General features: G+C 38.3%; 1 long non-coding RNA gene across 1 annotated transcript; it reads right to left on the reverse strand.

Moving 5' to 3' along the window:
• Positions 1-337: 337 nt before the first annotated feature.
• On the reverse strand, positions 338-23,477 carry LOC120540806. The gene is made up of 4 exons (XR_005635878.1): positions 23,391-23,477; positions 19,045-19,169; positions 15,619-15,689; positions 338-376 (listed from the first exon to the last, which is right to left on the reverse strand). It is a non-coding gene; the product is annotated as an uncharacterized LOC120540806 (long non-coding RNA).
• Positions 23,478-23,937: the final 460 nt, after the last annotated feature.

Consider the following 23,937-nt stretch of genomic DNA (forward strand, 5'->3'; position numbering starts at 1 on the left):
GTCATCTTTCTTCTAGAGTCTTGCTTCCCAGGCAGACACAATTTTAAATGAAACAACTCAGATGCAGTTCAAATGCAGACTTTCAGCTTTAATTCAGTGGGGTGAACAAAATAATTGCATAAAAATGTGAGGCAACCAAAGCATTTTTTAACACAATCCCTTCATTTCAGGGGCTCAAAAGTAATTGGACAATTGACTCAAAGGCTATTTCATGGGCAGGTGTGGGCAAGTCTGTCATTATGTCATTATCAATTAAGCAGATAAAAGGCCTGGAGTTGATTTGAGGTGTGGTACTTGCATGTGGAAGATTTTGCTGTGAACAGACAACATGCGGTCAAAGGAGCTCTCCATGCAGGTGAGGGAAGCCATCCTTAAGCTGCGAAAACAGAAAAAACCCATCTGAGAAATTGCTACAATATTACAAGTGGCAAAATCTACAGTTTGGTACATCCTGTGAAAGAAAGCAAGCACTGGTGAACTCAGCAACGCAAAAAGACCTGGACGTCCACGGAAGACAGCAGTGGTGGATGATCGCAGAATCATTTCCATGGTGAAGAGAAACCCCTTCACAACAGCCAACCAAGTGAACAACACTCTCCAGGGGGTAGGCGTATCGATGTCCAAGTCTACCATAAAGAGAAGACTGCATGAAAGTAAATACAGAGGGTGCACTGTACTTTGCTAAAGAACATCTAAAAAAGCCAGCACAGTTCTGGAAAAACATTCTTTGGACAGATGAAACCAAGATCAACCTCTACCAGAATGATGGCAATAAAAAAGTATTGAGAAGGTGTGGAACAGCTTATTATCCAAAGCATACCACATCATCTGTAAAACACGGTGGAGTCAGGCAGTGTGATGGCTTGGGTGTACATGGCTGCCAGTGGCACTGGGACACTAGTGTTTATTGATGATGTGACACAGGACAGAAGCAGCCGAATGAATTCAGAGACAAACTGTCTGCTCAAATCCAGCTAAATGCAGTCAAATTGATTGGGTGGCATTTCATGATACAGATGGACAATGACCTAAAACATACAGCCAAAGCAACCCAGGAGTTTATTAAAGCAAAGAAGTGGAGAATTCTTGAATGGCCAAGTCAGTCACTTGATCGTAACCCAATTGAGCAGGCATTTCACTTATTGAAGACTAAACTTCGGACAGAAAGGCCCACAAACAAACAGCAACTGAAAGCCGCTGCAGTAAAGGCCTGGCAGAGCATTAAAAATGAGAAAACCCAGCATCTGGTGAGGTCCATGAGTTCAAGACTTCAGGCTGTCATTGCCAGCAAAGGGTTTTCAACCAAGTATTAGAAATTAACATTTTATTTCCAGTTATTTAAATTGTTCAATTACTTTTGAGCTCCTGAAATGAAGGGATTGTGTTAAAATAATGCTTTAGTTGCCTCACATTTTCATGCATGCTCCAACATTGATGGACTGAAAGCCAGAAGTCCACGTGAACATCATCATCAAGTCCTTCCGTGAGAACCCTAAATACAAAGAGGACTGTTTCATGTATGTTAGGTAGATTGCCCAGAGGGGACTGGGCGGTCTCTTGGTCTGGAATCTCTACAGATTTTATTTTTTTTCTCCAGCCTCTGGAGTTTTTTTTTGTTTTTTCTGTCCACCCTGGCCATCGGACCTTACTTATTCTATGTTAATTAATGTTGACTTATTTTTATTTTTTATTGTGTCTTCTATTTTTCTATTCTTCATTTTGTAAAGCACTTTGAGCTACATTTTTTTGTATGAAAATGTGCTATATAAATAAATGTTGTTGTTGTTGTTGTTGCAATCCTTTTGTTCACCCCACTGAATTAAAGCTGAAAGTCTGCACTTCAACTGCATCTGAGTTGTTTCATTTAAAATTCATTGTGGTAATGTACAGAACCAAAATTAGACAAAAGTTGTCTCTGTCCAAATATTTATGGACCTAACTGTATATCTATACATATGGGTTTCAAGTTTCTGGTTTTATTGTCATATACTGTACAGATAGCATTGGAATATCATTACCAGTAATGAAATTCCTGAACTCAGAGCCCCTTTCAAATTGCATAGTAAGATAACATCCATCCTACCATCCATTATCAAACCCACTATATCCTAACTACAGGGTCACAGGGGTCTGCTGGAGCTAATCCCAGCCAACACAGGGTGCAAGGCAGGAAACAAACCCCGGGCAGGGCGCCAGCCCACCAGAGTAAGATAACACTTAACATAATAAAAGTTAGAATAATAAAATAAATTAGTAAGGTGCATAGTAAAATATGAAATATTTGTAGGGCAAGGAACGGTACTGCATCTATATGTTCATTCCACCTTATGTACAAAAGGTTAGTCTAAAAGTGACTAGTATTTTTGAAATGACTGTTGTTATCAAAGTGATCATTACTCAGCTGTTTATGAGCTTGATGGCTTGCGAGTAGAAACTATCTCTGAACCTGCTGGTGCGGGTCTGGATGCACCTGTACCGCCTGCCAGATGGCAGGAATGTGGCATTGTGACTAACTTGTTAGTGCTGCTGCCTCACAGATCAGGCGTCCTTGGTTTGAATCCTGAGCCAGGACATTGTGTGTAGTTAGCCTATTCGACTGGCCTCAGCATGGGTTTTTCTCAAGATAATCCAGTTTCCTCTCATTTGCCGAAAAACATGCAGGTTAGGTTGAGTGGTAATTGTAAATTGGTCCTCTGTGATTGTAAGTGGGCCCTGCAATGGACTGATGCCCTTTCTAATTCAGGGCCTGTCCTGCCCTGGATACTGATAGGAAAACCTCTAGCCTATTATATTGGACCACAAAAAGTAGGGATTACTGGCAACAACAGCATTAGTTTGGGTAAATCAGAGTCTTCCAAGGCCCAGTGCATACAAATGGGATGTAAATATGACTGCTTTAAGAAGAATGTCTAGCCTATCATATAACTGGACAGAAGACTTGTCTCCCTTCTTTTATAAATAAGCATTTTTCATATTCTTATGGGCAACAGTTTAAAAATTAGGTGCTGATTGAAACATGTCAATTTTCTCCTAGAAGGGATCTATAAATAGTAGAAATCAATTGGAAAAAGAACATCTGTTGAGAATTACAGACTTTTTTATTAAAAGGAAAAAGATACATCTCTGGAAGCAGTTTGCATTAAAAAAAGCATCTCAGCTGGAAATAATTAATAATTATTAGGTAAAACAAGATAAGCACACGCCATTTTACTGATTAGTTGAAATACTTAAACTGATAAGCAAATGTAACTGAGCAACCTGTGCAAAATCAAAGGAGCTAAATAGGCGTCCATTTTAAATTTCACAAATTGTACTTTAAGCATCTTATGTTTTTGTTAATTTTTTTCTAATGTATTTCTCCTTCTCTTTTTGGTAAATAAATATTTCTCTCATTGTGATGTTGATTTTTACAGGATTTTCTGGAAAACCTCTGTGAGTATCACCCTATCAAGTTGCCTACAGCAACATTCTGTGCACGTACAAGAGGCACAACTCCAGCATTACATATTTAATAAGTAGTATCGGGACTGATGTACTTGCAGATAACCCAAAACAAATACTATTGATGGGTAAGATATAAGAGCACATGCATTGTTTTCCCATCACAACTCTTGGTTATATTTAATTATGTTTTGGGCAGTGTGAATTGTATAACTCAAAACACTTATGACGTAGCTACTTCTCAAATGGGGTTACTTGGGAACTTTAACTTACAAAACTATCAAATGAGATATGTGTTCCTGTTTTTTACAGCAATGCGAAGTGTGCTAAAAAAATGAATGTTTAAAGAGTACAGAGTGTTCTTGGGAAGCAGGAATTTTTGGAAGCACTGGAAGTTAGAAAGGCCTGTGGGTAAGGAAAGGTCTTCAGATGTGAGAAGATTGGGCTGAAGGGTGAAACTGCTGTACGTTATGATGAAGAACATTTAATATAATGGCACTTATAACATGAGCTTCCATACACATTATGCTGCACCATTGATTAATTAGCACATCCCGAGGCATGGGCACTAGGTTCTGGAAGTCCTGACCAAGCCGTTTACTACTAAGGATGATTGATGAATAAGGTCTTTCTTACACAAATAACACTTCCTTAATTGGTCACATTTAAAATCATAATAAAAAAAATACAATCGTGTGCCAAAAGCACATGGACTCTGTATACCTCAGGCAAACAGACTTTTCTGCCAGTAAAACAAGGAAACAATTGCTTTTTTTCACTCTTCTTTGCCAAAAAATGACACAACTATTATGTTCATTTTTATACATTATTAACAGAGGACCCTGTCGTTGTTATTCCTTTTCATTGTGGGATGCATTTTGTATGTCACAGTGTTGGAACTATCAGCTGAGAGGTCTAGGAACCTGAGTTTCCTTACGGTCTGTGTGGGCCTTTAACGTTCTATTCATCTAATGCAAGTTTTGTTTGGGTTTCTGCATTACCTCCCAATACCCAAAAATACGTGACTTAGGTTAACTAGTGACTCTAAGACGAGAGTATGTGAGTGTGTGCATGAGAGTGAGAGTTTTACAATGAATTGACAACTCTTCTAAGTTAAGTTCCTATAGATTGCTATCTGTCTAGATAAAACCACAAAACCATAAAATAAATCTGAGATGTAAAACACCTGGAGGCAATAATGATTGAACAGTGTACCTGTACCTTTAATGACTTGTTGTAGTTCATCCAAAAATTTTAATGCAAATAATTTAATATTTTAGAATTTTATAGTAATAAAAACTGTAAGGTATGCTAGGCATAACCCCCTGAGCACTGACATATTAAGCAGACCTGAAAACACTAGTTGCGTTATATTACTCGGCTGACCTGGACAGCTACGTGCATTGCCAGATCAAAAATCTGGTCTATCCTACTCATCAGTTTACTATTATGACCTTCACCAGAAAACAGGAGAACAGAAACTGAGAAATGATTTTTGATTACTTGATGGCTTATTTCAGTGTTTGCTTCTCTCAATCTCAGCTCTGATCCACCATACCATTAGTAAATAATATAATGTCTCAGAGAAATTATCATTCATTCATTTCAGCAACCTGTTTATTTCAATTTAGTGTCACCCAGGGCTAGACCAGATGCCAACAACATCAGGTGAAGGAAGTAATTGACTCTGGATATGACATTAGTTCATCATAGAACATACTCACTCATGCACTCATACTGAGACAATTCAGAGTTGCCAATTGGCCTATCCATCTTCTCTTTGTGATGCAGGACAAAAGAGGAGGACCTAAAGAAATCACAAGTAGACACAGGGATAACATGCAGTTTCAAAATTCACATTGACTCACATTGGAACAACCTGTAGCCAATAATTAACATGAATGTCTTTAGCATTTGGCTGAAATTTAAATCTTAATACTGCGTAGCACAAGCGCTAACCTTTTTGCCAAGATGGAGGCACAGTGGTTAGCAATGTTGCTTGACAGGTTCTTAGTCCAGGGTATGCATCCCAGTATACTTGCTGTTGGTGTCAAATTTGCATGTTCTCACATATCTGCACAGAAGTTTCCCTGTGTACTCTGCCTTTTCTCCAACTTCCCAACAACATGCATATTTGGGTAATTGGAAACTCGAAACTGACCCGCAGTGAGAAAGTAAGTGATGAGTATGTGTGCCCTTCAAAAGGACTGGTACCTCATCCAAGAATGGTTTCTGCCTTGAGTTGAACGCTACAGAGATGGGTTCCATATCCTGTGACCCTAAACTGAATTAGGTGGTTCAATAATAAATGGATAAATGGATAATTTTTTCACTATTGTGCCAAATAATAAATTCCTCACATCATTGTGGATTCTTTTAAATTGATATTATTAATTCATAAATTGAAATGAATTAGTTCACTTATAATTAAATTTGATGGTATCATTTTTATGGCGATAAAAGCTAGATGACGTTAGTCTGATAGCATGAGCAAAAGGCAAATAAAAAATGAACTGTACTTAAAAAGGACTGGAGAACACTCACATTTACTCACATTGAATAATCTACAGACAACAATTAACATGAATTGATTTAGCATATGATAGAAAAGCAAAAAGTACCCGGAGAAACCCATTCTGAAAACACACAAATTTTAACCTAGGTCCCTATTTACCCCAAATATTCTATATTGAACTTCCTTCCTTCACATTTTCCATTAAAGATATTTAAGTAATTTTACTCGAATGGGGAGATGCAGCCTCTAAGCACCTTTTAAAAGTGCCTGCAGGCCCAATTTTCTAAATGGATAAACCAAATGAAAAAAAAAAAATAACAATACGTATTTTCCAAAGTGCAATAAAACACTAATCAGCTGTTATGGACTGTAAACCTGAATGCCATTCCTTATACCACTCTGAAGCCTTCCTCAGCTTGCAGCTGCACGGCTCCCACATGGGGTTGGGGGTGTGTGTGGGGGTGGTCTTGAAACAGCTTGATTCCTCACCCCTCATAGACAAATGGGGATGTCAGAACGATCTAAATTCTAAATAAAGTGTTGGTGGCAAATTCTGGGCAGGAGAGGTGCCACTGAAGGAGTTCTGCCATGTTCAGTACTGTCCCCAGATTACATATCACATGCTTTATTGTTGTGCATCTGTGTCTTTGTGCATTTTTATAGCCATGAAAAGCATAGCATGAGAAAATAGAAAGTGCTCCCTTGTGGCTTGTTGCCTATCATAAATCACTCACATTCAGGCTAAGTTTACACAATTGCACATCCATCCATCGAGTGTTAAAAGTACTTTAAAAGAGTTGCGATGCCATCAGGACGTATTTCATTTCCACAAACAAATGTCTACGACAGTGCACATGGAGTTCATTAAAGCAAGCACAGCTTGATGACATTAGGCTTGATTCATAAAAAAAAAGAAAAGAAACGAAAAGAGAATGAGGAAAATGAAACTATGTTGTGCCTCACATTGAAAAATGTGTGTGTGTTTTTAAAAATAAATACTTAGTTGGTTAAATTTTAAACATTTACTTATAAATGCTTGGATTTTTAGGTGTGTGTCTCTTGACATTTTTTTTTTTCAATGCCTATAATGGAGGTCTGAAACTTCCATCATTCATAACAGATGGTTTTTGGGGTTCTAGTTTGGCGTCTGGACCACTAGTAAATTATTCAAAACTCTTTATTGTACGTCACACTTTTACATGTGAGTAGCATCCAAAAGCAATTTTGTACATTATTCCATTCCATGTAAGCAGTATCATAAACCCCATTGGGCAACCAATTTAATAAAGTGCCTTTCCTAGCAAGGGACAACACAACATGCTTCACAAGCAAATGCCTTATTTTTATTTTACGTTATTGACTAAATGTTCAATGCTTATTTTATACAGCACATTTCACATTGCCCAGCAACGCAAATCAATTTTCCAAGTAAGCTATCTATTTCTTTTTTTTTTTTTGGAAAATGTCCTTGGGTCTCATGTATAACGCTGTGTGTAGAATTCACACTAAAACATGGCATACAGAAAAAACAGAAATATGCATACACACAAAAAAAATCAGATGAATAAAAACCTTACGCAAGCAAATTTCCACGCACCTCTCCTTTATAAATCCAATTAATGCGCATTTTAACGCACATGCACGCGCTGACAGGCCTACTCCAACTCCTCCTAGAATTTTGCATATTTGAATAAGAAAATCAAATTAAACAGCCACTTCCTTTCAGTTTTTTGTTAAAAGACAATGGCAAAAGCATGTAGAAAAAGTAAGAATTTAAGCAAATGCGAAATGTAGGCCCTGCTCAGTGAAGTATAGGCATGAATAAACATAATATTTAGTGGCTTTAATCACAAATTTTCCACTTTAATCTCGCAGTTTATTTTGTCATCAAAGAAGAAAGTTGTAAACTGCATCTTAGATTCAAAGGTTAATTTACTAGAGATTCTCAAACCCTATTGTAACTAAAGTAGCACATTAAATGCTTTGTATTCTAAGTGTTCCCCGACCCGGTCGTTAATCAATACATACTTCTTAAATGGGCTTTCCCTTACGCCAGCAGTAGCACGTAGGCAATGCTTGCCACATCAAATACATTGCATTCACTGCTCTGAAGAACATCCATTGAATTCTATGTTTGTGTCCCTGACACCAGCTCATGAACCCAACATTTACACATTATATCAATTAAACCAGTGGGATACTCATTCATACATCTAGCCTCTTGGAGCCTCGTCACGACTGTTACAAATGTTCTCTGCATTGAACGTACAGCTGCTTTTGCAATTATTTTTTCAGAGATTTTATGGCAAGGTGTCCTGGGAATTTAATGGATGTTCTTCTGGATAAACTTTCTTTATTCTTTATTTTAGCAGTACTGTCTCTGTCAAACATACCAGCCCCTAATTCTTGTCCTTCCATTTTCTTTCTCAATGTACCAATTATCACACAATAAACATCTTCATTTTCGCTACCACTGCGCCACCGTGCTCCCACATGTTTAATACATGCTTTAATGCATTTCATCATGAAAATATCAAGTATACATCTTAGTATTCTATAATATTCAGAGAGCTGTAATATCATGAATGAAATGTATTCTGTGAGGCAATCACTGCCTGAGTGCTCTTGTCAGTGTATTGCGGTATGGATTCACCGTGCCCCCACATGTTTAATTATTAATTATACAATATTTAAATGAAATTAACAATTTATCTGTAAAATGCAATATACATACTTTAGTAAATTTCATCAGGAAAATGATATCAAGTACATACCCTAGTATTCTAACAGCACACCTCCAAGAAGATAGCTCTGGAAATCTAAATTGACTTAGAAGACAATCATAATCATCTGTAAATATGTGCTCTCTTCTATTGAATTGAATTGAATTCTTTTATTGTCATAGTATGGTACAGTGAGATTCAATATATAACTCCTTCATAAACTAATTTAACTATTAAATTATAAAAAATAATAATACAATAAAACATGAAAAACATACAATATGAAAGCATAAGTACACTATACATGTGCATATAGTGCAGATAGGGCAAATGGTTCATAAAGTGGCTCAGGTTGTGCAATATTACCATTGTAGTGCAAGTTTACAATAAGGTAATTGTAATTATAACTACAAACAGTTCTACTGGGAGCACTTGAGGGACTGATTGAGTGTGTTCATAGCTCTTGTGATGAAACTCTTTCTGAACCTCAAGGTCCATGCTGGAAAGGCTCTGAAACGTTTGCTGGATGGGAGAAATTCAAAGAGACTGTGTGTATGGGTGAGTCTGGTGGCTTTCCTGTGGCAGCGTGTGTTATAAATGTCCTCCAGGGCTAGAAACTGTATCTTGATTATCCTCTGTGTACTCGACACAATCCGCTGTAGAGCTTTCCATTCAGCTGCTGTGCAGCTGTGATACTTACTATACATTGTGGCAGATGGCTGGGACCTACGCCCGGTCAGGACGCCCCTTTTACACTGGATCCGGGGGAGCAGTCATGGGATGCAAACTACGTCCCCCGGAACACTTGTTGGCAGCCCCCCGTGTTGCATCAGGGCCAATAGTTTGGAACACCAGAGCTCATTCCTGTTGGGCTCTGTGGCCACCACCAGGGGGAGCTGCACGTCCTAACGAGCCCGTCTGGGCAGGAACGCAGCCACACCTGGAGGTGCAGCCGGAAGTAGGTCAACGAGCACCTGCAGCACTTCCAGGTGGGCTATAAAAGAGGCCAACAGTCATCACTCTGGGCACCAGAGTCGGGAGGAGGAGGACAAAGCTGCCTTGGAGGAGAAAGAAGAGTGTTATGTGGTGTGTTTTTTCTTTTCTTTGTGTGTGCTTTGGGGACTGTGTTGGGCCTGTGGGACACGGGGAAGATGTACCCCACAGCTGAAGAAAAATTAAAAGTTCTTTTCAGTTATTTTACACATGCCTCCGTTACCAGCCTGTGTCGGGTCAACACCTACAGTCATGGCCGAAATTATCGGTACCCCTGGAATTTTCCCAGAAAATTCTTGCAATCTCAAATTTTTTGGTATACGCGTTTATTTTCTTTATGTGCATTGGAACAACACAAAAAAACAGAGAAAAAAAGCCAAATCTGACATCATGTCACACAGAACTCCAAAAATGGGCTGGACAAAATTATTGTCACCTTTTCAAAATTGTGGGTAAGTCATTTTCTTTCAAGCATATGATGCTCGTTTGAAATCACCTGTGGCAAGAAACAGGCGCTGGCAATATAGCAATCAATCAACATTTATTTATATAGCACATTTTCATACAAAAAAAATGTAGCTCAAAGTGCTTTACAAAATGAAGAATAGAAAAATAGAAGACACAATAAAAAATAAACATAAGTCAACATTAATTAACATAGAATAAGTAAGGTCCGATGGCCAGGGTGGACAGAAAAAAAAAAAACTCCAAAGGCTGGAGAAAAAAATAAAATCTGTAGGGATTCCAGACCAAGAGACCGCCCAGTACCCTCTGGGCAATCTACCTAACATAAATCAAACAGTCCTCTTTGTATTTAGGGTTTTCATGGAAGGACTTGATGATGATGGTCACGTAGACTTCTGGCTTTCAGTCCATCAATGTTGGTGCATCATGATGCTTTGAGTAGGTGGTGGTGGCAGGCCGCCACCACAAAGAAACCGGAAAAAGAAACAGAAGAGAGAGTAGGGGTCAGTACGGATTTTGGAGCCACTATGAATAGTTATTATGATGAATTGAACATACAGAGTATCAGTATTAAGTTAAAGTGAAGTTATAAAAAGGCCATGTTAAAGTAATGTGTTTTCAGCAGTGTTTTAAAGTGCTCTACTGTATTTGCCTGGCGAATTCCTATTGGCAGGCTATTCCAGATTTTAGGTGCATAACAGCAGAAGGCGCCTCACCACTTCTTTTAAGTTTAGCTTTTGGAATTATAAGGAGACACTCATTTGAAGATCTAAGGTTACGATTTGGAATATAACGTGTCAGGCATTCCGATATATAAGATGGAGTGAGATTATTTAAGGCTTTATAAACCATAAGCAGTATTTTAAAGTCAATCCTGAATGACACAGGCAACCAGTGTAGTGACATCAAAACTGGAGAAATGTGTTCGGATTTTCTTTTCCTAGTTAGGATTCTAGCAGCTGCATTCTGCACTCGTTGCAAGTGATTTATGTCTTTTTTTTGGGTAGTCCTGAGAGGAGTGCGTTACAGTAATCTAGTCTACTGAAAACAAAAGCGTGAATTAATTTCTCAGCATCTTTCAATGATATAAGAGGTCTAACTTTTGCTATGTTTCTTAAGTGAAAAATGCTGTCCTAGTGGTCTGATGAATATGTGATTTAAAATTCAGATTACAGTCAACAGTTACCCCTAAATTTTTTACTTCCGTCTTAACTTTAATCCTAATGCATCAAGTTTATTTCTGATAACCTCATTGAATCCATTATTGCCAATTACTAAAATTTCAGTTTTCTCTTTATTTAGTTTGAGAAAATTACTATTCATCCATTCAGAAATACCAGTAAGACATTGTGTTAGTGAATCGAAAGAGTCGGAGTCATCAGGTGCTATTGATAAGTACAGCTGTGTGTCATCAGCATAGCTGTGGTAACTCACGTTGTAACCTGAGATAATCTGACCTAACGGAAGCATATAGATTGAGAAAAGCAGCGGACCCAGGATAGAGCCTTGTGGAACACCATATTGGATATCATGTGTCTTTGAGTTGTGATTACCACAACTAACAAAGAATTTTCTACCTGCCAGGTAGGATTCAAACCAATTTAAGACACTGCCAGAGAGGCCCACCCATTGACTAAGGCGATTTCTAAGAATATTGTGATCAATGGTGTCAAATGCGGCACTCAGATCTAAGAGGATGAGAACAGATAAATGGCCACTGTCTGCATTTACCCGCAAGTCATTTACTACTTTAACGAGTGCAGTTTCTGTGCTGTGATTTGTTCTGAAGCCTGACTGAAATTTATCAAGAATAGCATGTTTATTGAGGTGGTCATTTAATTGCAAATGACTGCCTTCTCTAGAATTTTACTTAAGAAGGGCAGGTTAGAGATGGGTCTAAAATTTTCAAAGGCAGAGGGGTCAAGATTATTTTTCTTGAGCAGGGGTTTAACTACAGCAGTCTTAAGACAGTCTGGGAAGACCCCCGTATCTAATGACGAATTAACTATGTCAAGAATATTGTCAATTAGCACGCCTGATATTTCTTTGAAAAACCTGGTTGGTATTGGGTCAAGGAAGCAGGTGGAGGGTTTCAGTTGAGAGATTATACTATGTAATTCAGGTAAATCTATCCTGGTGAAAGCATTTAATTTGTTTATAATGGAGTACCGGGGCTTTGGAGGTTCTACAGTGTTGGGGAGATATACTATGTTATCTCTAATATCATTAATTTTTTGATTGAAAAATACAGCAATGTTCTCAAAGGTTTCACTGGAAGTATTCTGGGGGCATTCCTTTGTGTTACCTGGGTGTAACAGACGATCGAATGTAGAAAAATCACACCTGAAGCCAGTTAAAATGGAGAAAAGTTGACTCAACCTTTCTGTTGTGTGTCTGAGTGTACCACACTAAGCATGGAGAACAGAAAGAAGAGCAGAGAATTGTCTGAGGACTTGAGAACAAAAACTGTGGAAAAATATCAACAATCTCAAGGCTACAAGTCCATCTCCAGAGATCTTCTTGTTCCTTTGTCCACTGTGCAACATAATCAAGAAGTTCACAACACATGGCACTGTAGTTAATCTCCCTGGACGTGGACGGAAGAGAAAAACTGATAAAAGACTGCAACGAAGGAATGGTGGATAAACAGCCCCAATCAACTTCGAAACATATTCAAACTGTTCTGCAGACTCAGGGTGCATCAGTGTCAGCTCGAACTATCTGTTGACATCTGAACAAAAAGAAACGCTATGGCAGGAGAGCCAGGAGGACCCCACTGTTGACACAGAAACATAAAAAAGCCAGACTGGAGTTTGTCAAAAAATGTACTTGAGGAAGCCAAAATCCTTCTGGGTGAATGTCTTGTGGACAGATGAGACCAAGGTAGAGCTTTTTGTTAAAGCTCATCATTCTACTGTTTACAGAAAACGGAATGAGGCCTACGAAGAAAAGAACACAGTACCTACAGTCAAACATGGTGGAGGTTCTAAGATGTTTTGGGGATGTTTTGCTGCCTCTGGCACTGGATGCCTTGACTGTGTGCAAGGCATCATGAAATCTGAAGACTACCAAAAAATATTGGGGCGTAATGTAGGGCCCAGTGTCAGAAAGCTTGGTCTGCGTCAGAGGTCATGAGTGTTCCAGCAGGACAATGACCCCAAACATACCTCTAAAAGCACCCAGAAATGGTTGAAGACAAAGCGCTGGAGAGTTATGAAGTGGCCAGTAATGAGTCTGGATCTAAATCCGATTGAACACCTATGGAGAGATCTCAAAATTGCTGTTGGGAGAAGGCGCCCTTCAAATCTGAGAGACCTTGAGCAGTTTGCAAAAGAAGAGTGGTCGGAAATTCCAGTTGAGAGGTGCAACAAGCTTGTTGATGGTTATAGGAAGCGCTTGATTTCAGTTATTTTTTCCAAAGGGCGTACAACCAAATATTAAGGGTGCAAATAATTTTGTCCAGACCGGATTTTGAGTTTTTTGTGACATGATGTCAGATTTGGCTTTTTTCTCTGTTTTTTTGTGTTGTTCCAATGCACATAAAGGAAATAAACATGTGTATACCAAAACATTTGTAATTGCAACAATTTTCTGTGAGCAATGGTGCATTTTCTGGGAAAATTCCAGGGGTGCCGATAATTTCAGTCATGACTGTATATAGCGCCTTTGCCACAACATAGATACAATGGGTTAAAATGCTCTCAGTCGTGCACTGTGAGTAACAGCAGTAAAGCAGCTGTTTGGCTATTCTGTGTACCATTATATTGCTACAGAATGATTACAATCAAGTGCCTTAAATTTGTAAACGATATGATATTATTTTCAGTGTATTTGATACAGCCTGCATCATGGATGTGAATCTAAAAAAGAAAAGGAAATGACACGGAAACAGTAGCATTGCTTTGATGCTGGGTGCCGCCTATTTGCAAAACCAAGCAGAAAAGTGCGTATGCACAGTGTAAGGCTGCTGTGAAAATGTGCGTAGCTTTACACCAAGTTTATTTATTTTTTTATTTTATTGATTTTATTGTAAACATTCCATACAAATAGATCAACTTTTACAAAAATAGGAAAACAAATCAACCCAGTTTTTTTTCCCAACCTTGCACCTATATTAGGCAGTAGAGTACAAAAATGCATGTACAGTATGTATGAATCTTTGCTCATAAGACAAATAACTAATAATTCCACCTTTATATAATGTATAGCACTTCCTTGGGGCGGAAACACAAAATGCTTTACAAAACAATCATATAATTTTTATTTTATAGAGTCGTTTCCAAGGAATGCTACATTAAGCTTTAATATGTAAGCACTCACTTTTAAAAGTATTTTTTCCACTGAGCAGGAGCACAAATGTCCACTGAAAATAACTGTTCCAACTTTTATTTTCAGCAGTGCTTTTCCCAGGAAATACTATTAGAAACAGGTTTATACAGCAAGTTATCTATCCTTTTTAATGCATTGCTTTCCTAGTGACCTCCACCATGAAGCACAAGACAATACAATTACTTCTATTTTTATTTGTTAAAGATGACTTTGTGATATAAAACGTATGTTCTTTGATGTGTATTTTGTATAGTGCCATTCCTGGAGAGCAGCATTACAAAGTGCTTTACAAAGGAAGCACTTCAACTTTAGTTAATCTTTGGTGGTGAGCAATACAGCAAGCCAAGTAGAAAAAACACCATGGTGTCCTTAAGTGTCCCACTAAATGCCTCTAAGAGAACTGCAAAATTAGGTGAGCAGTGACTTATCCTAAACTGGCAGGTGGTTCTTGCAATTCATTTCTATGACATGGATACGTTACTTGTCTTTAACTCGCCACTCCACAGCTTACTCCATGTAGACTGGTGTTTGCACATTTAATTAGTGAACAGTTGCGAAGGTAACCCTGGCTTGTGTTTTTGCCGAAGAGCTGCAAATATGTCAAGCGGATGTCTGCAGCGGGGTAATGATGTCAGAGTCTACCCTGGCATTATTTCCTCTATTTTAAACTTAGCAGGATTACTACCGAAAAAGGAAGTCTAACGCTGTCAAAGAGGAGATGGCTAGGCTGCCTGGCATTGTAGGAGTATGTCATTTTATAGATGATTCCGGCGACGCGGCAAGAGACATTCTCTGCCTCCTACTGTTTGGACACACGCACCAGCTGGCAGATGTGACAGAGCAGACAACGAAACTTGGGGGCTGCGATTTGGATAAATTACACAGCAACAAAAAGAAATGACAGAGCGGGACGGAAATTCTGCCAGTAGAAGTGGCCTGGAAGCTGTGGCAGCCAGATATGTATTAACTCATGGAATTGTCATAACGCTTCTGAAACACTTCTCTCAATCTTCAAGTGCAAAAAGATGGAAAGCTGATATTGAACTGAAATGTAACAGTGCAGTTTTCATCCATTTCAAAACGTTACTAAGTAGCAAAAAAGGAACAACAGGAGTTAAACATCACAACCTTAAAATGAACAACAAGAATTACCTGCTAAAAGCTTTGTCCTCTCATGTTTCCCTGAGCTCAGTTACTGCAGTCAAACTGGCTGGGCGAATCTTCTGTTGAGAAAATAAGTTCATAGGCTCAGTATTATTACATGTAGAGTAAAGTGAAATTCTTACTTGCAGATACTAATCAGTATGCAACACGTCACCACTCCCTGATGCTGTGAGCTGTGAAAGTTGTGCGAAAATATTAAATTCAGTGTCCATGTTCACATTCTTTATATTCACTCATGAAGATACTTTGTGTACATGCATGTGATGGCCTGGTACCCTCTGTTTACTGTGACTTTTTGTTTTAGGTACCTTGAACTGGATGAGTAGTTTTAACAATGGATGGGTGAATATTTACTCATGCATGTTATTTATGTTTCTCCGTCCAGTCTTTGTAATTTAGTTGTAAAGTAATCTATTCGGCATGATCTTCAAACTTTTATATAGGTAGCCTGTCAGTGTTTTTCCAACAATCATATAGTGTCTCTTACAGTATATTGATCATTTCTTGGCTATTAGTTAAACAAAGAATCTTGATGGACTGAATGGTTTCCTCGCATTTGTCAAATGTCCTATGTTCTAATTCCATAACTATTTATAAGACAATCCATCTATATTTATTCTCTATAGCAGTGCGTCTTAATCAACAGGTTGCAACATACTTGTTGGTCATGGGCTGATATCGGTGGGTCGTGAGTTGCTATTGTTTATATTGGTAGTGGATCGTGGTGGGTTGTGAAGTGGGTTGCCACTACAAAAATTGAGCTCGACCCCACCCTCCTAGTTCTGGTGATCCATTTAACACTGTTTAATAAGGTGGGTTGCAAAGACATTTATGAGGGTCATTCAAAAAGTTTCCGCACTTTTATATTTTCATAGGAAACGGTGAAGGCGGTAGAAGTAGTAATTGGTCATGTCTGAAAGTGTCATGTGACTAGTTATATCTGGCAAGCCGACTGCCCTTGCAGTTGAGTTGTCACCCTGTGGTGAAGATGGCTGCAAAACTTATAAATTGCACCAAAGGGGAACAGTATTCTGTCATACACTTATTGTGGGCAGAAGGTGTGCCGGGAGCACAAATTCATCCCTGCATGTGTGCTCAGTATGGGGATGAGTAAATTGAAATGTTCAAAAATGGCCGTACTAGTGTGACGGATGCAGAACGCTCCGGATATCCAGCTACAGCCACGTCCACGAGGAATGAAGAAAGAACCCTGATGTAAATGCAGTGGATGCATCAGTAGCTACACGCTCAACCAAAAACTTTTTTTACTGATGGCATTAATTGGTATGATACTGGGAAAATTGCATCTCAAAGGGAGGTGACTATGTAGAAAAGTATAATTTGTTTGTGAAATTCTTAACAAATATAGTTAAAAATAAAGTGCATAAACTTTTTGAATATCCCTCGGACATGGGACAAAGTGGGTTGTGACACCAAAAAGGTTCAGAAACACTGCTACGTACAACCTGAAGTGATAGACACAACTCCAAAGCTGTTTACAAAGCATTGTATGTAGTGCACCCTTCATGTTGCTCACAGTCCCAAAGCTATAGATATAAAGAAATCTATTAATCCATTCATCCATATTCTGTACTCATTTTTTATAGTACTGAGCTATTGGGAATCTAGACTCTGATATGGTAACATCAGATGCAAGGTGGGAATTCACCCTGTATAGAACATTACTTTCATGCAAAATACACATACCTACTCACTTACACCAGGCTAATTTTGTGTTGTCAGTTAATCTTACTTGCAGGTCTAACTTGCTAATATGTAGCTGTAAGTCAGCAAAGATAAATACTGCAACACCAGGCTACTTTTCTCAATGATTTTTTACAGGGCCTTTCAAAGTGCTTCTTCAAAAAGTGATTTTCAAGCCTAACTTGTAATGAAATGACTGTTTGAAACCTGAGACATCCAAGTAAATGCATATATAACATAACATTCTCAAACCTCTAATCCTCAAATCAATTTTAGTGTCTAGTAGTCCAAACAGTTATAACGCCGACCAAGTTCTTACTTAACTTTACAGGGTATTTGAAATCATCACATGAATATTGCCCACAGAGCCCATGCCAACACGGTGTAAGACAAAGATTTCAAAAAGTATACATGCCAAATGGTTTGCCTTTTTTATTTATTGATGTAAAGGTAGCTGGCATGAACTAGATGGGAAAATGGCCAAAAAAGTAATTTGTGATGAGGCCAAAAAGAGCAACTTCAAGTAACATCTACCTTATTTCCAGCAGTTGCTTCCCTGTATAATGGCACGTCTCTGTGTGTGAGTTTACCTGACCACAAGCTTTACACTGCAGAGTATTAGGTTTATAAAAAGACACATAAGAATTCTTTGAGAAACAGATGTTTCCATTATCATATTATTCAAATACTGTACCTGGCACTGGCAGGGTCCCATGACATCCACTTTTTATGCTTATTTTTACTTAAATCGCTTATTCTTCCTTCTAGTGTCATTTACCATTTAGTAGGACACTTCCTAGGTGAATACAAACAATACTTGCCACACTACTTGTGCTAAGTCAAAAAAAGAACTAAAATCCATCCGTCCGTCTACCTATCAGTCAAAAGATTAAAAATCTTGAAGCCAACAAAAATAAATATCAGTAAATTAACTGACTGATTTTTATTAATTAAATTCACTATCAATCAATTAAGCAGTATTTTATACAGAACTTTTCAAAGAACAACTTGAATTTTTCAAGTTCACTAATGGATAGGATGATATTTAGGTTTAGGAATGCTTGTTTTTTTCACCATTCAATATGACTGTATTATTTTGCACTGGCTTACTTCTAGTTGCCTCAGTGCTGTCCCCAAAATGACCAAAAACATAAGCCAAGGAAGTGAATAGGTGTGAAATCCAACATAACCTATGGGCTGTCAACAATCAACAGTATAATTAAGAAGGGGTATACACATCCAACATATATTTACATGATGACACTGGAGCAGGGAGAAAGCTGGCTAAGAATCAGGTACAAAATAGTAGAAAATCTGGTGAGTGGGTGAGCAATTTGGAAGCTTTGTAAAATTCACTTGTATGAGGAGACTGGCACTGGCAAAAAGCTGGAAAGCACCAGGTGAAAGGTGGCAACAAAGCCTGCGGGCAGAGATGCAACCTAAAAGCCTTGTAAAATCGATAGCTGATGTAACTTTGAATAGAGACAGAGAGCTAACAGCATGATGTGTGTGTGTGTGCGTGCGTGTAAGAGGTTTTTTTTTCCCTCTTCCTCCTGGGGCGCAGCAGAATGTGTGGCCCACTCTATCCCTTTTGTTTCCTGTATGGTTGGGGGAGGCTATACTTGGAAAACTTTCCCAGGATAGGTATGCCAAGTAATTGATTTAGTTGGGGTCCCTGGTGTGTCTAGGATTTAGTTTGTTATTTTGTACCTTTTTGTTCCATGGCCTGGGTGATATTCCAGCCGTCCCTCAGTCCATCTTTCTGTCCAATGTCTGTAGGGGTTTTAAGATTCTTACAAGCCACAAACAGTACTCTCCAACCAACACTGGGCCCACTGTGGAGTGATATTAAAAACAATAGGATTTCAGATACTTTACAGAATGATATGAAATGAGGCTGAATTCCTTTTCTATATAGCTTAGTCATTTTATTTGTAATTAGCTTTTCGTGAAGCTTGAACGTATAATAATTTATGTACAATATGATTACTTTTTTCTGATTTTAGTACAAAAGAATGCTATCTATCAGTCATTACCTCTGAATATAATATACTAATTCCACTTAAAGGCAAGCAGAGTACACTAGCAGGAAGACAGAAGCTGGCCTTTGATGCAACAAATGCCTGTATAGGCTCAATGTACAAATCAGTTTGCCTGCCTTAGCTCTAGCTGTGTGAACAAGTGTCTGTGGAGATGATACGGAGGAGATCTGGTGAAAAAACGTTAGGATGCAGTTTACCATGAACTGGCCTTGCTAAAACTGACCAACTTGGTGAAAAGTGCTATTAAATATACTTACATTCCATTGCGGCTGCCTATATTCTTAGGTCAGGTAAAACTCTGAAACTTAAATCCCAAGAGATTGCTCCAGTTTTCAAAGAAGGAAATCTTAAATATTTTCGTAAAATGCATGATTTCTTACTTTTTCTAGCTGATGTATTTATCTGGAGACCCAACAAATTGAAAGTCCTATTGGTCACCACTAGATGGCAAAAGTGAGTTCAAATGCCAAATAAATCTTCCAGAACAAACGATGCTGCATAGTAATTTGCAAAGAATGAAAAAGCAGAAGTGATAAAAATAGATAAAAGCAATTCCAGGCCAAACTATCTAACCTGACACAACTTGTAACAAAGAAGACTGTTCCAAAAAATGATATGTATGTTTAGAAGACATTGAGTAAAACAGAAGCGAGGCTTGGTACAAGGATACATCAATCATAAAAAAAGTATGCATTTTTGGAATCAAGGAAACTTGTAAACATCATATTTTGAAAAATAATTGTCCATTGTAGATGTGTCAATAATTACTATATAAACCTATTTTTGCTTTATTATTAATATATTGTTTTTATCATAATTTAAGTGATGTAATTTTTCTCACCATTGTGTACATTTATTTCGTCATTGGCTTCTCTGATTTGTGTGTTTGTTTTTCACGGTCACCAAAATGTTCTTGTGTTATATAGCTGGTAATCTTGTGATGCACGTGACCCATTAATCTATGTAATAAAGATGTGCTTGAACTTTGTTTAAAATAAAGTAGAGATCTAGTGAGAAAACTTTGTTTTGGAGAGTTATTCTGGTTAGAAGATTGCAGTCACAATCATAAATTTCATAAACTGCTTTAAAGTTAATAATCGATCTCTTGACTAGCTTCCCTCTTTTGCAACATTTCTTTAATCTCTCCCACTCAGTTTAGTAAAAGTGGCCCATCACGAATTTATTGGAAAAATGGTGATAAGTCGTGACATATGTTCAGATCAGAAATAAACAACTAACAGAAATTAAGAGACTAATTATAATCTTGCAGCATTTGAGAGTAAAGTCAGCAACCTGCAAGTGTGGGTTTCTGAATTGACAATTACTGTGCAAACAGCCTGTACTTGAACTAGGTGCACTGCAACAAAATATAGGAGCTGCAGCTGCTTCCTCAACTCCAGAACTAGAGAATCCAGTCAAAATAATTCTGAGCTATAAACCGGCTCCTTTAATCCTGAAAAAGAACCGTCTTACAGTACTAATGCAAAAAACTACAAGGTTAGTGCACCAAGGCATTACTTTTTCTTAGTTATCAATTCTGAATGTCCTAAATTGATTCTACTATTTCCTTGCTTGATATGGAGCAGCCCAAAAATTAACTGGGAATCAACTGAATTATAATCTTGGAGGGGTTTGGAGGAAAGCAGAAATCTGTGGTATTTACCCCTGATCATCACTCTGCTTAGACCTGATGCATCTTTAACAATAGGAAGGTTATAAACTCTGTCAAGTCTACAAAATTAAGATACTGAGTTGTAAAGAGATGTTCCATTGAAGCAGGATTTTTGTTCATGAAGAAAACAGAATGTTCACTTCAACCTGGTATGGACGTAATCTGCACATCTTTGTGATGTGAGAGAAAAGCTATGGCAGGCAGTATAGCATAGGGGTTATGGCTTTGGACTTTATGCCCTGAGGTTGTGGGTCCAATCTTGTTACTGACACTGTGTTGCTCTGAGCAAGTCACTTGACCTGCCTTTACTCCATTTGGAAAACCAAAAGAAATGTAACCAATTGTATCATAAATATTGGAAGTTGCCTTGGATAAACACATCAGCCAAATAAGTAAATGCAATGTAAAAATGTAGAACTTCAATAACAAAAAAAAAAAACATTCAAAGTTCACACAAGCAGCCCTCAGGTACAGGATTTGAACCCAGGGCTCACAGTGAATCAGCATCAGTATAAATAAAAAATGTAAAAAAAGATAATATGGTACAGAAATATAAACATTGACTGATTAACCATTAAAATGTAATCACACATTAACAAATATAATTTTTCAGTTGACGATACACTTTCCATCAAAGCAACTTACAAATAACAATGGTATGCTTACTGTACTTCCACACTTTTGAAATTATGTGGAATTAACTGGAAGCCTTGTGGCTGTGTACAGTTCTTTTTATGTTGAGCACAATTTTAAGGTACCTTTCAAGCGTAGTACAGCTATTTCCTTGTTCACCAATTCTAGAGTGGCAGCAAATCAGTAACTCGTTCAAGGTCACAAAAACAGTCCGTGGTAAGGATTGAACCCATGACAGTTTTTTACTTGTTAGCCACTAGAAGCTTGCATTGCTTTAATTAGAATAAATATGATTTAAAATCTGAGATTTTTTTAAAGTGGGACAGTGGAACATTGGTTAGTGCTGGTTCAGGAGATTAAGGCTGGAATCTCATTTTAGTCACAATCCCTGTGGGAGACTGCCTGTACTCCCTGTGCCTATGTGAATTTTCTCCTATATATTCTGTTTTTTTCTCATATGGGAAGAAATGGATTTTAGGCTAACTGCCATCTTTAAACCGGCCTGGCTGAAGTGACTATTGCTGCGCTTTTGACTGGCACTTAGAAGTGGCTGGTTTCCTATGCCATGATATAAATGAATGAAAGGACGTTGTACGGTGGCACGGTGGCGCAGTGGTAGTGCTGCTGCCTCGCAGTTAGTAGACCCAGGTTCGTTTCACGGGTTCTCCCTGCGTGGAGTTTGCATCTTCTCCCCATGTCTGCGTGGGTTTCCTCCCACAGTCCAAAGACATGCAGGTTAGGTGCATTGATGATTCTAAATTGTCCCTAGTGTGTGCTTGGTGTGTGTGCCCTGCCCGGGGTTTGTTTCCTGCCTTGAACCCTGGGATTGGCTCCCGTGACCCTGTAGTTAGGTTATAGCGGGTTGGATAATGGATGGATGAAGTTGTAAAAGAGATGGTTAAACTTATGATTTTAAAAACCTGTTAGCTTTAAACATTGGACTGACTTTTCATTTAGCGTTATCTTCCCATTTAGTTTACCTTGTCATTTAGTTTCTCATTTTGTCATTTATAACCCTTGTGCTCCAATCATGTTTTGATTCTACATTAAGTTTAACTCTCAAGCTAAAACAGCAAGATACTATTGTCTTGAATGTGAAATCCAACACAGTCCATTACGTATCTAGATCTCACATTTTCCATACACATATGGAAAGATTTTGTCTACATTTAATTTTAATCAGTGAATCAGTGAAGAGAAAAAAAATGCGGCATCAGTATTACTTGTATTTCTGTTCTGATGTCCCTTTTAAGTAAGATACAATTGACCTAAAAGAAGATCATCCAAGTCAAACCCCCAACCCACAATCGTCAAAGGCACCTTGCTTTTACAAGTTTCCTGCAGCATTTAACTTAACTAGAAAGTGCTGTAAGGGAACACCACCCTGGCCATTATGAAGCTGGCAGAACACAATCTCCTGAATAATACAACTTGAGCCCGCATTTACTCTTTTAACTAAAGAGCTAATTCAGGGAGATGGAGACGACGGGAAAGCATTCATGAGCTCAATTTGATAATGAAGATATTGTTCCTGGAGTGAAATGATCGACGCTCTCAGGGAAACTTGAGATGCCCCAAGAGTTTTAAAAGGGACCCGCTGACAAGTAGTTTGTAAATCGCCTGCCGAGGATCATGCACTCTGCTAACAGAGAATTCGCGGTTGCCCTAAAGGAATTAGTACCTGACACTCGCTCGCGTTTTGACCTCACCTTTTCTTGTACAGCCGCATTTTCCCACCGTTGACGGTCTGTAAGCCTTTGCCCTGGCGGTAACTTGTGCGCGTGCGCAGATGTTTCCATTCGAATATTTAGGCGCGCGTTTATGTCTCTGTGATACTCGCGGGTTCCCCCCACCACGCTGAATTTGGTGCGCGTGCGCACGTCAGACGCCCTACTATTTGGTACACGTGAGCATGTACTTACTCCTGTTGGGTGGGCACACGTTTGTCCATAAACTGCAGAGCGTATGTTTTTCATTTTTGAAATTTATAAGTGGCCAAATGAAAGTTCGAGATGAATTGTTCCCACTGGAAAAGTGAATTCAGCTGCATTTGAAGACGAGGCTTTCTTGTTAAATCTATTTCAGTAAATGTCAACAATGACATAGTTTGCTTCCTGAGGAAAAAAAAGGGAAAGATGCCAACACAAAAGGAGATCCCAATAAAGAGGCATTGCTTCCATCGGGTAATTTTTTTTTACATGAAAAATTATAAATATCTCTATCCTTGAGGTCTAATAGGGTGACTGAATGTCTAAC

Source organism: Polypterus senegalus, chromosome 12 (assembly GCF_016835505.1).
Source record: "Polypterus senegalus isolate Bchr_013 chromosome 12, ASM1683550v1, whole genome shotgun sequence".
Lineage (NCBI taxonomy): Eukaryota > Metazoa > Chordata > Cladistia > Polypteriformes > Polypteridae > Polypterus > Polypterus senegalus.